Source organism: Vanessa tameamea, chromosome 23, assembly GCF_037043105.1.
Source record: "Vanessa tameamea isolate UH-Manoa-2023 chromosome 23, ilVanTame1 primary haplotype, whole genome shotgun sequence".
Taxonomy (NCBI): Eukaryota; Metazoa; Arthropoda; class Insecta; order Lepidoptera; family Nymphalidae; genus Vanessa; species Vanessa tameamea.
In genome coordinates, this window is record NC_087331.1 from 8,548,493 (window position 1) to 8,563,924 (window position 15,432).

The 15,432-nt window shown below is 32.4% G+C and overlaps 1 protein-coding gene across 1 annotated transcript in view; it reads right to left on the minus strand.

Annotated features, from left to right (window-relative positions):
- Positions 1-6,646, minus strand: part of LOC113395461 (uncharacterized) — a 182,266-nt gene extending 175,620 nt beyond the window's left edge. The window contains exon 1 of the mRNA XM_064218636.1: positions 6,516-6,646. The gene's annotated coding sequence lies outside the window, so the exon portion shown is untranslated. The remainder of the gene's footprint in view (positions 1-6,515) is intronic.
- Between the last annotated feature and the right edge of the window lie 8,786 nt (positions 6,647-15,432).

Below are 15,432 nucleotides of genomic sequence, written 5' to 3' on the forward strand. Positions count from 1 at the left end.
CTTCACGCTTAAACTGAACCGATCTAGATGAAATTTGACGTGGAAATAGTTTTAGTCCCGAGACAAGTACAAATTTTGTTCCAAAATGATTTTTTTTTCTATATGAATTTATTCCCACAGGTATTCGCAGTTTTAATTATTAAACAATACGATAAAATAAAAAGCTAAATAATAAATATAAAAACAATTAAACGTAAAACAAAAAAAAATATTAAAAAAAGTTAAGTATGTAAAATCATACTCGAACGTCAGCGCAGCAGTGCGATTCTGTAAGAATTCATTTCGTGTCTCACTCGTGAAATATTGACAACCGACTTACGATGTAACGCCGTTGTATCGCCATTTAAATAACACTAGTGGGTCGCCCGCGAAACTTCACGTTTATTCAAATGTTTTTTAGGAATTTCGAAAATTATGACAGGATTTGTTTTGATTCAATTTCATTAGTTTGTCGTCTCTGAACACTACCAGTTTCCCGGATTCGCTTATTATAAACTGATACATCGGGTAGCCGGTGAAGAGGAAATCGACGCGAATAATCTTGCATTGGATAGGTATGTATTAAACTTATTTGCAAGACATTCAAAGAGCGAATTTAAATTTTGTTCGAATACAAATTTCTGCCAGCGTCTTTTGTGGTCATTTTATTTCGGTTGTTTTGAAATAAGTTCCTAGTTGTTATACATTTTTGATGAGCTGATAAGACGGTTATGTTTTTAAAATAATCTGCAGGACAATTTTCATAACGATTTTTTTGTATTTAAGGCATTTTTGTGAAAAAAAAAATTAAAAAGAAATTGAATTATTATCTTTTTCCGTCTCGCATTTTTAAATTTAGAATGATAATTATTATTTTAATATTGAAAAATAACCAGTGTTTATTCGTTTTTATAAATGAGAAGAAAAAATAGATTTTAATTGATACTTTTTATTAAATAAATTTTTGAAGTTGCATTTTTGACTTATTTTGAAAAATCTAAAAAACGTGATAACTCAAAAATGGTTCACTTTTGCATCATGCATATGGGAGTTAAAATTATCGCAAATAATCACCCCAATCACCTCCTAACGGGAATACGTCGAATTACCAATAACCCTATATATATATATATATATCATATGAATATTATGTTTAGAAAAATATATTATTGTTGAAAGTTAAGTGTCATGTTTCCTGATACTAAACTTATGCAGGCACAGAAAGATAAGTTACACCATAGGCACTGAAAAAATGTATATTATACAACTTGAGGTCCTGCAACACATTTTTTTTAAAGGAATTACTTTTTTCCTGTTACCTCTGTAATTATGATTTAAGCTTGTAGTAGGGGACAATAGCAAGGGATGAGAACATTCGGCTATTTACACCTCTAGGCCATAAACCCTAAATAGAATAAGTATTAAAACGATTTTAATAAAAAAAAATTTAATTTCATTTGTGCCAATTTTCATCGTGATCAATTAAATAATGTCCAAATGTATCAATTTCAAACTCATACTAATTTCATTTATATAAAACTAGTTGTCGTGCGTAGCATCGCTCGCGTTTTAGGTGTGGTCGTCAGTTGTAAGGCATAAAAAAGCCTGATTCCTTCCTTGGAGTTCAAGCTTAATCCATATTAAATTTCAACAAATTCAGTACAGTGGTTAGGTCGTGAAAGAGGGACAGACAGACATAAAGGGTTACTCTCGCATTTATAATATTAGTACAGATTTATAATTGAAAAGCAAATTAATCTAATTTCCAGCATCAGTTTCATGATAAATTGATACCTGTTATCTTTAGAGCAAGAGTGAATAGACCTCTTTCAGATAAGCCTGCTTAATCCTAGAACGCATCACAGACTGTCGGGTGTGAATATATCTCCTTAAATGATCTCATGCTAACACGTACTCTTGCATGATGTTTTGCATAAGTTATTATTTTCATTAGTTTACTCAGATTTATAATAGGTGGCGTTAGTAGTACATTGCATCGCGCTATTGTATGGATGTTTTCAAATCATAAGTGTTTTCTATGTTCAGATCAGGAAGACCCCACCGACTACGTTCTGAGCCGAGGTGCGATCTCATAGGAGACACCCTCAGGACGAACGTCACTCTCGAGCCCAAAAGGGTTCACCTTAAGGCAGAGTCTTAGCACTCGCCCCAACGTTCGGTGACGTTTTAAAGGCCAGTAGGGCCAACAGCAATACACAACTACAGATACAGAGATCAGGAAGGTTTCATCTCAACGCAATTTAACCTGTTGGTCAATTATACTAAAGGACGAATTGGATTAACCCAATATAATTTTTGTGGAGTAGGTGGCAAACGAGCAGGTGGCTCCCTGATGGAAAGTGACTTACACCGCCCATGGACATCTGCAACACTGGGGTCTTGCAGGCGCGTTGTCAGCCTTTGAGAAAAGATGCCACACATTTTCCAATTCCCAATACTTGTTAAGAATTGCGCTGTTGTGGATTTTCGGACATCTAAACGATGCCGTTTTCTTCTCAATATGATTTTATAATACCTAGCATGTTTGAAAGGACTAAATTATTTCTACAATAGCATTTGTAATATATTCATACAAGTGAAAAGGAAAACTTACCGTATCTTGTACCTGACTGCAAATGGTTGGTAATTATTTTGTGGGAATGAATACGATAAATGTATATATTATATTAATACTACGCGGTATTTATCTATACCAATTATACTGGGATTTAATGATAATAATTTTTATGTAAATAAAATTTTAAGCAATTAATAAAATTTACATAAAATTTTCAATAGAATTGCCGAAAATCATACAAAATGTTTTAATGGTTAATGCTAAAAACTGTTTTAAAAGCGTTTGTTTGCAAAAGTCAATAAAAAACTCTTTTTTTAAATTTTGTACATGAGAGTGGAGAAGCTCAGTGATGAATAAATGTGAGTGGTTAGAACGCGTGCATCTTAACCGATGATTTCGGGTTCAAACCCAGGCAAGCACCACTGAATGTCATGTGCTTAATTTGCGTTTACAATTCATCTCGTGCTCGGCGGTGAAGGAAAAAATCGTGAGGAAACCTGCATGTGTCTAATTTCAACGAAATTCTGCCACATGTGTATTCCACCAACCCGCATTGGAGCAGCATGGTGGAATATACTCCAAAACCTCATCAAAGAGCGAGGAGGCCTTAGCCCAGCTGAGGGAAATTTACAGGCTGCTAATGTATAATAGTTATAATTTTTCAGTTAGGGAACTCAAAAAAATGCTTCCTCTTTGATTAATATATGTAATATAATAAACCCTTTGACTATTTAAATATCAAGATAGACTGTCAAAGCTGAGAACACCATGAAGAAATTGTGGCACAAACACTTGGGCAATAAGTACACGCACACTAGTAAAGAAGTATGACGATTGGCGAGTGTCAAGCGGAGCTGTCACGCACACCGATATAATAAAGTTCTTTTGTAGTGCGGCACTCTATCTAGATATTATATAAAAAATCTAAGACTAAAATCTACTCTGAAACGCGCGGCGTCTTCTCGTTTAAGTTTCATGTACATTGCGGTGGATTTTTTTCAGTTCGGAAACACAAACAAATGACTTCACAGACTACATACTGAATCAATTTATATATGTACATCATTTTATTGATATGTGTTTTTTTTATGATATCGGTAGGCAGACGAGCAAATGGGCCACCTGATGGTAAAAGTGGTCACCAGTGCCCGTAGACAATGGTGCTGTCCAGCCTTGGTAACTAAGATGTTATGTCCCTTGTGCCTGTAGTTACACTGGCTCATTCACCCTTCAACCAGGAGTTGGTGGTACGTACCCAGACGGGCTTGCACAAAGCCCTACCACCAAGTTAATCGCAACAGAGAATTACATTATAGCTGCATAACGACAGATATTGTGATGTCTTGAATAGCCGCTTAACCTGTATCGGAGAGGTAAATGGCATACAATCTACTTATAGGGAGTCGAGTTTCAATGACCACAAAGTCAGATACACAATGTATAAGCTTACATAATATATTGTAACTAACTCATATACTAACTGTATATATAAAAGGTGAATTAAATTCACAATCCTATCAACAGTCTGAATTAAAAGCAGGTGAATATGCAAAGACATACCATGCCGGCCACCAACGTATTGAATAAAAAAATCTTGATCTTCGTATCAACGAATATTAACTCACTGCTATCATTATATTGTACGGAATGATATGCCTCATTTATTAATACGTTATATACATTTTTAAACGTATTTATAAGTAAATAAATATACTCATTATTTTTTTTAACATTCTGCTGAATCTTGTTTTATTGAATAGCTTATAAAGCTACTATAATTTAAAATCATATCATACAGCGATCTTTATCAAATCCTTTTTACAGCTATCTATTTTACGTGTTCCAAGACCGTATGGGTAGATACCACCCACTCATCAGATATTCTACCGCCAAACAGCAATACATAATGTTATTACTACCTCATTCCTGAATTCATTAAGTACAATACCTACCTTATAAAACTTAAAAAAGAACACTTATATAATAGAGCATTTTTATGCGACAAAATTCTATTTACATGTTACTGATTTGGACATACATATGTTGTATATTATAATATATACCTTTATAGTGCATGAATGGGACGTTTATATTTTTAACTGTTTTAATCATCTTATTCGTAATTGTTCAAAATATATACTGTAATAATATATTTTGTTTCTATCCCTAATAGAGGTAAATTAAGAAAAAAAAAAATGAAAACATTCTATTTTCAGAAAACATTATATTAATAGAATTTAAATTTCGAAACGGATAAATGTATTCTGAATTTAAAAATATATTTTATTCGCAACGTTTGAAAAACGAACTCGACATTTTTATAGAATAATTATGGTTTAATATAATTTTATAATTTATGAAACTAAATGAAATATTAAACACACCTTACTTAAGTAGACTCTTGTGAACACTCTTGAGTCGTCGTTGGACAAGATTGTAATGATAAAAGAAAAATTAATGTTACTCGTTTCCGATATTCAAATTAAATACAAATGAAATATTATTTATCCTGCTTGTAAAATGACAAATTGTAATATTTTAAATAATATCAAATAATACGCGTTAGTTATGAAATATATTTTAACGTAAGATATATTTTGTTTATTAGCTAAGTTCTGTTAATTATTTTCGAAATTATTTAAATATTACGAATATATATTATACTATTTTATTTTGTAAACATTTTATCATTTTATAATCGGACTCAACTAACGTATGCTAGATTAGCTTGATTAGCAGCTTTAGAACGGGTTTTTGAATTGACTTAAACATCACCTAAAAATAAATACTCGAATTTACTAAATGTTCAAAAAAAAAAAAACGAAATTTAACCATTACTAAATGTAATGTATAAATTAATATCAACATAATCGTTATTTAAATAGACTTTTATATACAATTAAGGAAATCAAATTATATATGAGTGTTACTCAAAATTATATCAAAAGGAACCGACGGAGAATTTTCTTTACTAGCAGTCATTCATCAACCATTGGAATATAGACCGAAGTAATTCTGTCAGTATGAATTTGATATGAAGCAAGCTTAAATCTCAAGGTAAAACGCGGGCGAAATTAGAGTTAGTCTACTATATATTATATTCAATCTATCCTGTATAAAAATCAACGAATCTTGTATATAAGTATTATTTACCATTTATATATAATAATTAAACAAACAGATTTTATTAAATCACACGAAAAATAGCATTGACCATAAAATACGGATGGTTGCTTAGTATTGTCCGGGTTGAAGTTTTAGGGAACGAATGTAACTACAGACAAGGGATAACATCTTGGTTCCAAAATTTGGTGGTACATTGGTGATGTAAGGAATGATTAATGTTCCTTAGAGATATATATGGCCAGTGGTGACCAATTAACCAACAAATGACCTTTTTGACGGTATGTCTACCAATGTTATGAAATCATTTTTCGCTTAAAAACTATATAAATAATTTATAGGATGAAAAAAAGTTGTACTCTAAGCTACGTATGATGCATTTCATCTCGGAATATGAAGTAAGCGTGACATAATCAAAAGATTGGCTACATTACTCGGAGTTCCGATCCCGTTCCAGATCTTAACCTTATAATATATTTTTTTTATAGATTATATATAATTTAGTTTCTTCTAGTGATTTATTTCTAGCATTTATAGCGGAAATTGTATTTATTATTTTTTATTAATATAATTCATGACGTACGTTATTTTAGTTATTTACAAGAATTATTTGTGTATTTATTGTATAATATTTAATTTATATGTATATATTTTATTTTTTTATTAATAATTTATTAATTTCAAAAGGTTATTTAATAAATTCCGTGACAATAAAAGTGTAGAGAAGTTTGCGTAATATTCCTGAACTTACAGTATATTAACGTATACGACTTCTGAACTTTTTCGTCAAACAATTCAAAAGTAATTTCAAATTAGAAAAAATCTATTTACTCACCAAAATTACTTCCAATTATAAAACATTACAGCTCTCAAATCAAACAGTTTCACTTCACGCTTAGAAAAAATCACTTCATAATTTTTCACATCACTATATTTTCACACACGCGAGTGTCCGAAGCACTTCGGGGCAAAACCGTCCACCCGCGAACGCCGCGTATACAACTGTAGCCCCACCAAGTCAGGAGTCTGTTCCGCGCATGCGTAGTTAGAAACGTACGTAAATTCAGAATTTGTGGGAATCCGATTCGTGTCAATGTTCGGATCCTTGGTTTATCAGACTAACTTTTTTTTTAAATCTCGATGTCTTAATTTATTGATTTGCCTTTTGGGTTTCGGTGGAAGTTTTAGTTGTAGTAGTTTATGTGAAATATAGTAAGTGAAGTTCATTCACGATCGTGCACTAGAGAATAATTCCATAATTATAACTTGATTTTATATTACTAATTAGTTGTCGCCCGTAATAAAATTTTACAACAATTATCTGATCTATCGTTCACCATATACATATGTATCAAATCTTATACTGAAAAGACTTATAACTGACTATCCTGTAACTACACAACCTCCCTTTAAGTAGCAAAATATACATATACATAATCTAATACAAACCTTCATGAACTGTAATGTCATGTAAGCATGTTTTGATCAGCCTGTATAAAATAATAATTGAAGTACTCAACTTAGAACTAGTTACGACGGCGGCAAGACCAACACTGTCCCCATACACCAATCACAATTCTTTTATATCTCGGTTGGCACAATATAAGACTTAAAATAATTTTACACCCTCAATGATTGATTAGCACATAACACTTGTAATAAAGGAGTAATATTATGCACAAAAGTAATTCAATTTTTTTATGGTATCGGTAGACGGACGAGCAAATGGGCCACCTGATGGTAAGTGATCACCACTGCCCATGGACAATGGCATTGTAAGAAATATTAACCATTCCTTACATCACCAATGCGCCACCAACCTTGGGAACTAAGTTACGTCCCTTGTGCCTGCAGTTGGACTGGCTTACACACCCTTCAAACCGAAATACAACAATACCGAATACTGCTGTTTGGCGGTAGAATATCTGATGAGTTGGTGGTACCCAGACGGGCTTGCACAAAGCCCAACCACCAAGTAAATTTAAAATTGCCATTAATATCATAATAATCTATCCTGCGACTTTATTCGCATTTGAAGGGATGTTCGTCAGGTGTTAAACATAAAAACCGTAGCCTATGTCGTTCCTTGGAGTTCAAGCTTCATACCAAATACATCAAATTTGGTTCCAAGGTTTGGCGGACAGAGTTACACTCGCATTTACTATATTAGTATAGATTATTGTAGAAGTATATAGTCAATTTTATTACATAAGAACAGTTTCATAATCCATTTATTTAGGGTCAGAGATGTGTTTAATCTGTATAAAAAAATATTTGGAAAACTCGGAACAGTCGGCTGACGCCAAGATTCTTTGGAAATGTTGCTGGTTTGTATCCTTTTACGTTGAGACGCTTACGTACTCGTTTGATGGATAAGCGAAACAAAATTATCTTAGTCGGCTCTTACGTATGGGCATTAAATTCGATAACTGTTCTGACTGGAAACCTACAATGATTAGAGAATTATGTAGTTTTATTTTAAAAAAAAATTTACTCTAAAAACAAAATGGCCCAGAAGTTAAAATTCGTGCATGTTAACATATGATTGCGTGTTCAAACCTAGACAACAAAATTTTGATGTCCTTAATTTTTGTTGGTAATTCATCTCGTGCTCACCAGTGAACAAAAACATCGTGAAATCAACCCGCAATGGAGCAGTGTGGAGACATAAGCTCCAAACTTTTTCATCACGTAGAAGATTCTTTAGCGACAGCAATGGGACCGGCTGTTACATTTTTATTTACACTTTCAATTTTGAAAATCTAAAGTGATATTTAAAAAAAAATGACGAATGAAGTGTCGTTTCATTTTTCGAATTTCTTTCCTTACTTCTACTATAAATTTAAAAATTCATTATGAAATTTTATGTCAAAGAAGTTTTCCTTCAAAAATATTTTATATTAAAATATCAGAATTTTTGTAGATTTATAATTTAACTAATTTGAGATTTTGTAAAAGAGTATTTATTCGATTTAAGAAAGCACAGAATCTGAAAATAATCTACTACACTATTCGATAATCAAAGGCAGCAAAAATTATCTGCCCAAGGCCTCGTTTCCATTTTAAGGTTTGGAGCTTATTCCATCATGCTGGATAAATGTGGCTTGGTAGATATGTAACCAATTTTCTGTCCTTCTTAATTGCGGCACCTAAAAGTTCAGTACTTGAACTGAAACTTAAGTATGAACCCGGAATCATCGGTTACCATTAACGCGTTACAACCGCTCGACCATCAAGGGTAATTTAATAATGAACACAGTACCTTAGAATTGGAATATTAAAAATCCATACCGTTGACAGGTCAATTAAAATTTAAGTGAACGAAATGAGATTACAAATTGACAGATCAAATTAAATAAGACGATCAATCTATTTTCATCTTCATTATAATAGATTAATAATTAATTACTCGTAAAAAATACACTTCAGATTTAAAATAATAAAAATCAAAATATACTTTATTCAAGTAGGCTTTTACGTGCGTTTTTGAATCGTCATTTAACAAACTATATTATATACAAGATAGCTTGACAGATGTATCTAAATTTTTCTGATCGACATAACTTGGCAATGACGAACATATTATTTTCTTAATTTAATGATTTTAAAAATTGTAAAAATATTTTTAAAAAATACATATAATACAAAAGATCATTGTTATGTTATTGTTACGAACGGGGGTCCTTTTGGTTGGGGTCTCTGTAGCTGGTATAACTCTTTTTAGAAAAATAAGTAAAAAAAAAGTTGAATTGTAATTTGAATTACGCATTCCATCGTTCCATCGACTGTTATATTTTCTGTTTCTCATTACCAGCTCGTCTGTCAAAAAGATCAAGCTAACTTGAACAGGGTATAAGTGAAGCTACCAGCGGATCAGAATGTAGATTCTACCGGGAAGAACCGGCAAGATAAAAAGTATTCACTCTTTTTCAACGTTTAAAAATACAGTCATGTTAGTTAAATACAATTATAATATAATATAAACAAGATCACATCAATTATATAAATAATAAATAAATAAATATTGGACAACATCACATACATCACTCTGATCCCAATGTAAGTAGCTAAAGCATTTGTGTTATGGAAAATCAGAAGTAACGATGGCACCACAAACATACAGACCCAAGACAACATAGAAAACCAATGAACCCCTTTTACATCGACTCGGCCGGGAATCGAACCTGGGACCTCGGAGTAGCGTACCCATTAAAACCGGTGTACACACTACTCGACCACGGAGGAATTATATGCGTGACTAAACTCAATACTGATGCGATAAATGCATCAGTAACAAAATCTGTTTGTTAAACTTTCGCGGCTAAACAACAACAGAACCGAATTTGTTTTAATTTCGTATGAAACAAAACACTTATTTACATCCAAAATCTACAACGCCTTTATCCTGAGGTAAAGCTACGGACGAAAACTATATATACAGTGGCTTCTATTTTAAAATACCGCAACGTTTTTCTCTTGGGTGTATTTGCAGATAAATCAATTAATAAAAAAACTGTCAAGCTCGACTCACGACTTGTTCTTATAATACAAAAAATATTATTATATATATACATAACTATAGAAGTGCGATTCTGTATGAATTCACCTCGTAAATCGTGAAATGTTACAACCGACCTACGTTGATACGCCATTTTGATACTTGTATCCCATTAGTTTTATAATTGTTACAGCCGATGTCGTGTATCACGTTTTGACATTTCACGGTCGTGTTTTGCGATGAATTTCGAGTTTCTTTTCACACAAAACCTTACAGTTTACCAACGTTATGTATTTTTGCTTTAATTTTTATTTGTATTTACTCTTATTGTCGTGTATCAATGTTTAAATTGATTTGTATTATTTCTTGAGTAGAGATTTAATCAATTATTTCCTTATATATTATTTTATTTATAGCCATTTACATTGTCTGCGATGCGTGCTGAATTGAAGATTTTCGTATTTCTCTTTAGAAGTTATCGATGTGCTTGGGAGGCTGCGTTTCAACCATCATCGAACGGTATGGTTGTACCGAAGAGATCGCTTTATTAGTGAGTAGCTGGTGCCCGCGACTCCGTTCGCGTGATTTTAAGGCTCAAAAGTAGGAGTATTATATAGTTGACACATCTCTGTATCTTTGAGTCTGTCGTGGCGTTGTAGTTCCCAATGAGTAGTTGTCTAACTGCGTAATGTATATTACACGATATTACACGTAGTGCCGTCGGGGATTAAAGCATAGATTTTTCTGCAGTGGCGAACACGTGACAGAGCCACATAAAGCTAGCCGTGTGCACTGGACTCGTTTAATTATAAACGATTTTTTTTAGGACAAGAAGGAACCGGAATATAAACATAAACTCATTCGCCGTACCCATTTATGTTTATATTATATTTATTTTCAAATACAAAGGGATGATGTGACACCACTGGAACTTTTTAAAAATGTTTTAAACTTATCAGCCCTGGTTACATAACATCTCGATTTTAATAAAACAAACACTATATGTTACCCCAATGTTACTACACTATAAATCAGTGAAAACCGATTCGGTTAAGCCGATTCCGAGACTAGCGGTAACAACCGAATAGGTTAACAGACAAAAATTCTAAAAATCATAATGTAATCTATAGCGTTAATACATACCCCAAAACAATTTTTTCTGAAATATCTTCAATGTACAAATTTCGATCAGTTACGATTTTCTTATATGTATAGATATAGATAGATAGATACATAGATAGATAAGAGACCGCCAAGAAAATATTTATAAACACCTTTTCTTGTTTTTGTGTTTATTGCGTATATATTTATTAGTGTTTAGTCCAATATCCGTCGTGTGATAGTAAACCAACCATTGATTTGAAATGCCTATTGGCACGCCTCGGAGGTTTCCACGGATTAATATTCCGTGACGGTATACGGCATGAGCTTGAGCACAAGATTGTGTGATTGATATAACATATAATTTACACAAAATTTTCTTATTTTTTTGAAGACAGGATCGTCATCGTAATTTTGAGGACTGATGACTATGTCTAACAAGACTCTAAATCTTGTTACATATTGTAGATTGATTTGGACTAAATACAAAACTGTCATGTTGAATGTTAGTTTAGTAAAAAATACTCATGCAAATTTCCTTGCCCCTTTCCTTCCCTTGAAGTTCCAATTATTCTCTAATTCAGCACTTTAAAATTTATTTATTGCTTAGTATCCGGGATCTTCTATTCAGGGCTACGTGTTTAACCATTGGGCTATCTTGATTTATTATTTCAACTCAGAAAAAACCTACATTTGTCTAATTTCGAAGAAATTCTGCCACACGTGCATCCACCAATCTGCATTAGAGCAGCATGCTGGAAAAAACTCCAAACCTTTTAATCAAATAGAGAGAAGACCCACCAGTGTCCCAATAAAATACTTTTTTAATATATCTGAGGCTATAACGTAGTTTCAGTATATAAATCATAAATGTAAGATAATATATGAACCGGATAACTCTCAGCCTTTGATTAGCAAATCATAATCCGATCAATTACAATCCTCGCTCATAATAGTGAGTAATAGAAATAATTAATTAAGAATAAAAGTGTAATGGAGCTGTAAATAAAAGGAAACCCAAAGAGATACGAACATAAAGGTCTGTAGAGATATACAGATATACCTTAACTAAAAATTATCATGCTAAAATGATAAATATTGTGTTAATAAAGGGGATGGTGATTATATTTTTCTGACTGGGTTTGGACAGCATTTTATGACTAGCCAAAGGCATATACGTATATGTATATATATAAGTTATTTACAAAGGTGCTCTTGACAATGACTTGACGATTAATAAAGAAAATCGATATGGGAAATATAGAGTTAAATAATGACACTTTAATCTTAAATGAACATTGCCTGATCCGACCTGAGCAATCGTCAAAGTATTGTTCCCATTTGTGTTTAAAAAAAACCGTATAATTTGGCTTTGTGAAGACCCGTTTGGTTATGTAACACCCAGTAATCATATATTAAACAGCAATACTTTGTATTGTTGTGTTGTTGTGTTCCTGGAACGGTGAGTGAGCCAGTATAAAAACAAACGCAAGGAGCATAACATCTCATTTCCTAAGGTTGGAGGCGTAACATGCTGTTATTATTTATACTACTTCTACACTTAATAATTGGTTGTCCAAAATCTGACAATAATTTGAACGTAGACAAACGTAGACGAACGTAGATGTGTGTAGATGTGCGTAGATGTGCGTAGACGTATCTCAAACTTGAGAGATTGAATGAAAGAAATTTAGAAGAATCAATGTTCTGTAATACTTTATTCTTGTATTAACTTAATTATTAATGGCAAGAGCTTTGTATACAGTGTATTTTATTAACGAATAAGCGAATTAAGTGTAGCTAATTATTCTTTGGTATTTACGTGAATCCAGAAATAATAAAAAAATATCAAAATTTCCTCTTTATAGTATGATAAAAAAGTGAATCAAATTCTTTAGGGAAAAACCTATTGATAACTGAACTAATGCATCACTTATAATTCACTTAAATTCAATTCGATCTAGGTCGTTTTTTCGCGATCAATAAAAACAAAAACACCAAATTTTTTTAGTAGAATACGTGCCTCGGGATTTCTCACTCTACCTTGTAGGCATTCACCACTTCAATAGTTAACAGATAAAAAACTAAGTGCCGGAATTCCAATAAAGAAAAGACCATTTCAGGTTGGGAACGAGAAAAATAACAATCCTGTTTTGTATCAGCATCGTCCCTTATAAAGGTTTTACTACTATTCGTATGTAAATTTAGCAATTTCGCTAAGTACAGGAGACATTTTGTGCAACGGACTTTTGGGAAAATTAAAATGAAATACAATTCGTGGATTCGTTTCGAAACAAAAAGTAAATTCAGTTGGAAAAGACGCGGAGGAGTTCAAGGTCATTCATATTTAATTTGTATTATTGCTTACTTATATTCCCCTGGCCGAAACCGCGGCTTTGCTCGTGTGGTTTTCATTTTTTAATTAAATTCCTCAAATTCTATCGTCGTAACATCTTAACTTTGAGGTATTATTCAAAAGTCAAAGTCAAAAATGAAGGATACCCCATATTAACTAAGATCCACCCACATAGAAAAAAAAATCGAAGGAGAATGAAGAAAATCTTAAAATAACGTTGTGTTTTATCTAATCAGTTATTTAAATTAATTAATTACATTAACAGCCTGTAAATTTACCACTGCTGGGCTAAGGTCTCCTCTGCCTTTGAGGAGAAGGTTTTTGGAGCATATTCCACCACGCTGCTCCAATGCGGGTTGGTGGAATACACATATGGTAGAATTTCGTTGGAATTAGACACATGCAGGTTTCCTCATGATGTTTTCCTTCACCGCCGAGCACGAAATGAATTATAAACACAAATTAAACACATCAAAATTCCGTGGTGCTAGCCTGGGTTTGAACCCGAAAACATCGGTTAAGATGCACGCGTTCTAACCACTGGGCCATCTCGGCTCTCATCTAAATTATTAAATGCGCTTCATTATACGTGTAACCAACTTTCTATTTTCCACTGTCTTTACGTATTTTTAAACCAATCAAATCAAATAAAATCAAACCAAAACATACTTTTTTCCGGTAGGATCATTCGAGCACTTTTACAAAGGCAATAAAATAAAATATTTAAAATTTAAATTTACCACCGGTTCGCAATGTAGATTCTACCAAGAAGAACGCACAAAAAACTAATTACTCTTTTTCGATTTTTTTTTTTTTATGTCGTTGGTTGGCGAACGAGCATATGGGCCACCTAATGGTAAGTGGTCACCACCGCCCATAGACAAAGGCGCTGTAAGAAATATTAACCATTCCTTACATCACCTATGCGCCACCAACCTTGGGAACTAAGATGTTATGTCCCTTGTGCTTGTGATTACACTGGCTCACTCACCCTTCTAACCGGAACACAACAATACAGTGTACTGTTATAATGATACAATGCTTCATGGGTTTATTAAATACAATAAATTAATTATTACTTATCCAGCATCAAAATCAACTGCTGGGTAGGTAATGAGAATTTTTCAATGCTTAATTTCAGATACATAAGCTAAAAAATATGCTGCCTTATACGCTGACCATGAGACCAACGAGATACGCGAATATATAAATACCGTTATGCAAGAGTATTCGTTTGTTCATACTGTCTCACAATCTCGTCTTCCGCAAATATTGTTATGAGTAAGTCAAATAATGAAGACCCGTCTTGTATTTCAATTGAATTCTAGTTGTTTTTTATGTTCTATTTTTAAACATTTCTTCGTTTTCTATTTTCAAATAATCAATTAAATATGCAGATAATGAATAAATATATAATAAAATAAATCGATCGAAATCTGTACATTGAAAATATTTCAGAGGAAATATTAAATTAACACAATAGATCACATCATTTTTAATTTTAGATTTTTTGACCGTTTGTCTGTGCGTTTGTTACCACTAATCTTAATAAATTTGGTTACTGTAGTAACCTTAGGTAACATATATCGTATATTTAATTGAAATAAAAAAATATTATAATTATAAATATAAAAATAACATCAAAATTTTTATTGGAAAAATATCGTCATTGTGTTGAACATTTAGGTAACTAATCAGTAAAATCAGTGATGATTCAAAGTTAACGTAAACACAAAATTTTAAAATAAATCTAGATTAGGAGATTTAGAAAGTAACCAACCGATTCTAAATTTAAAC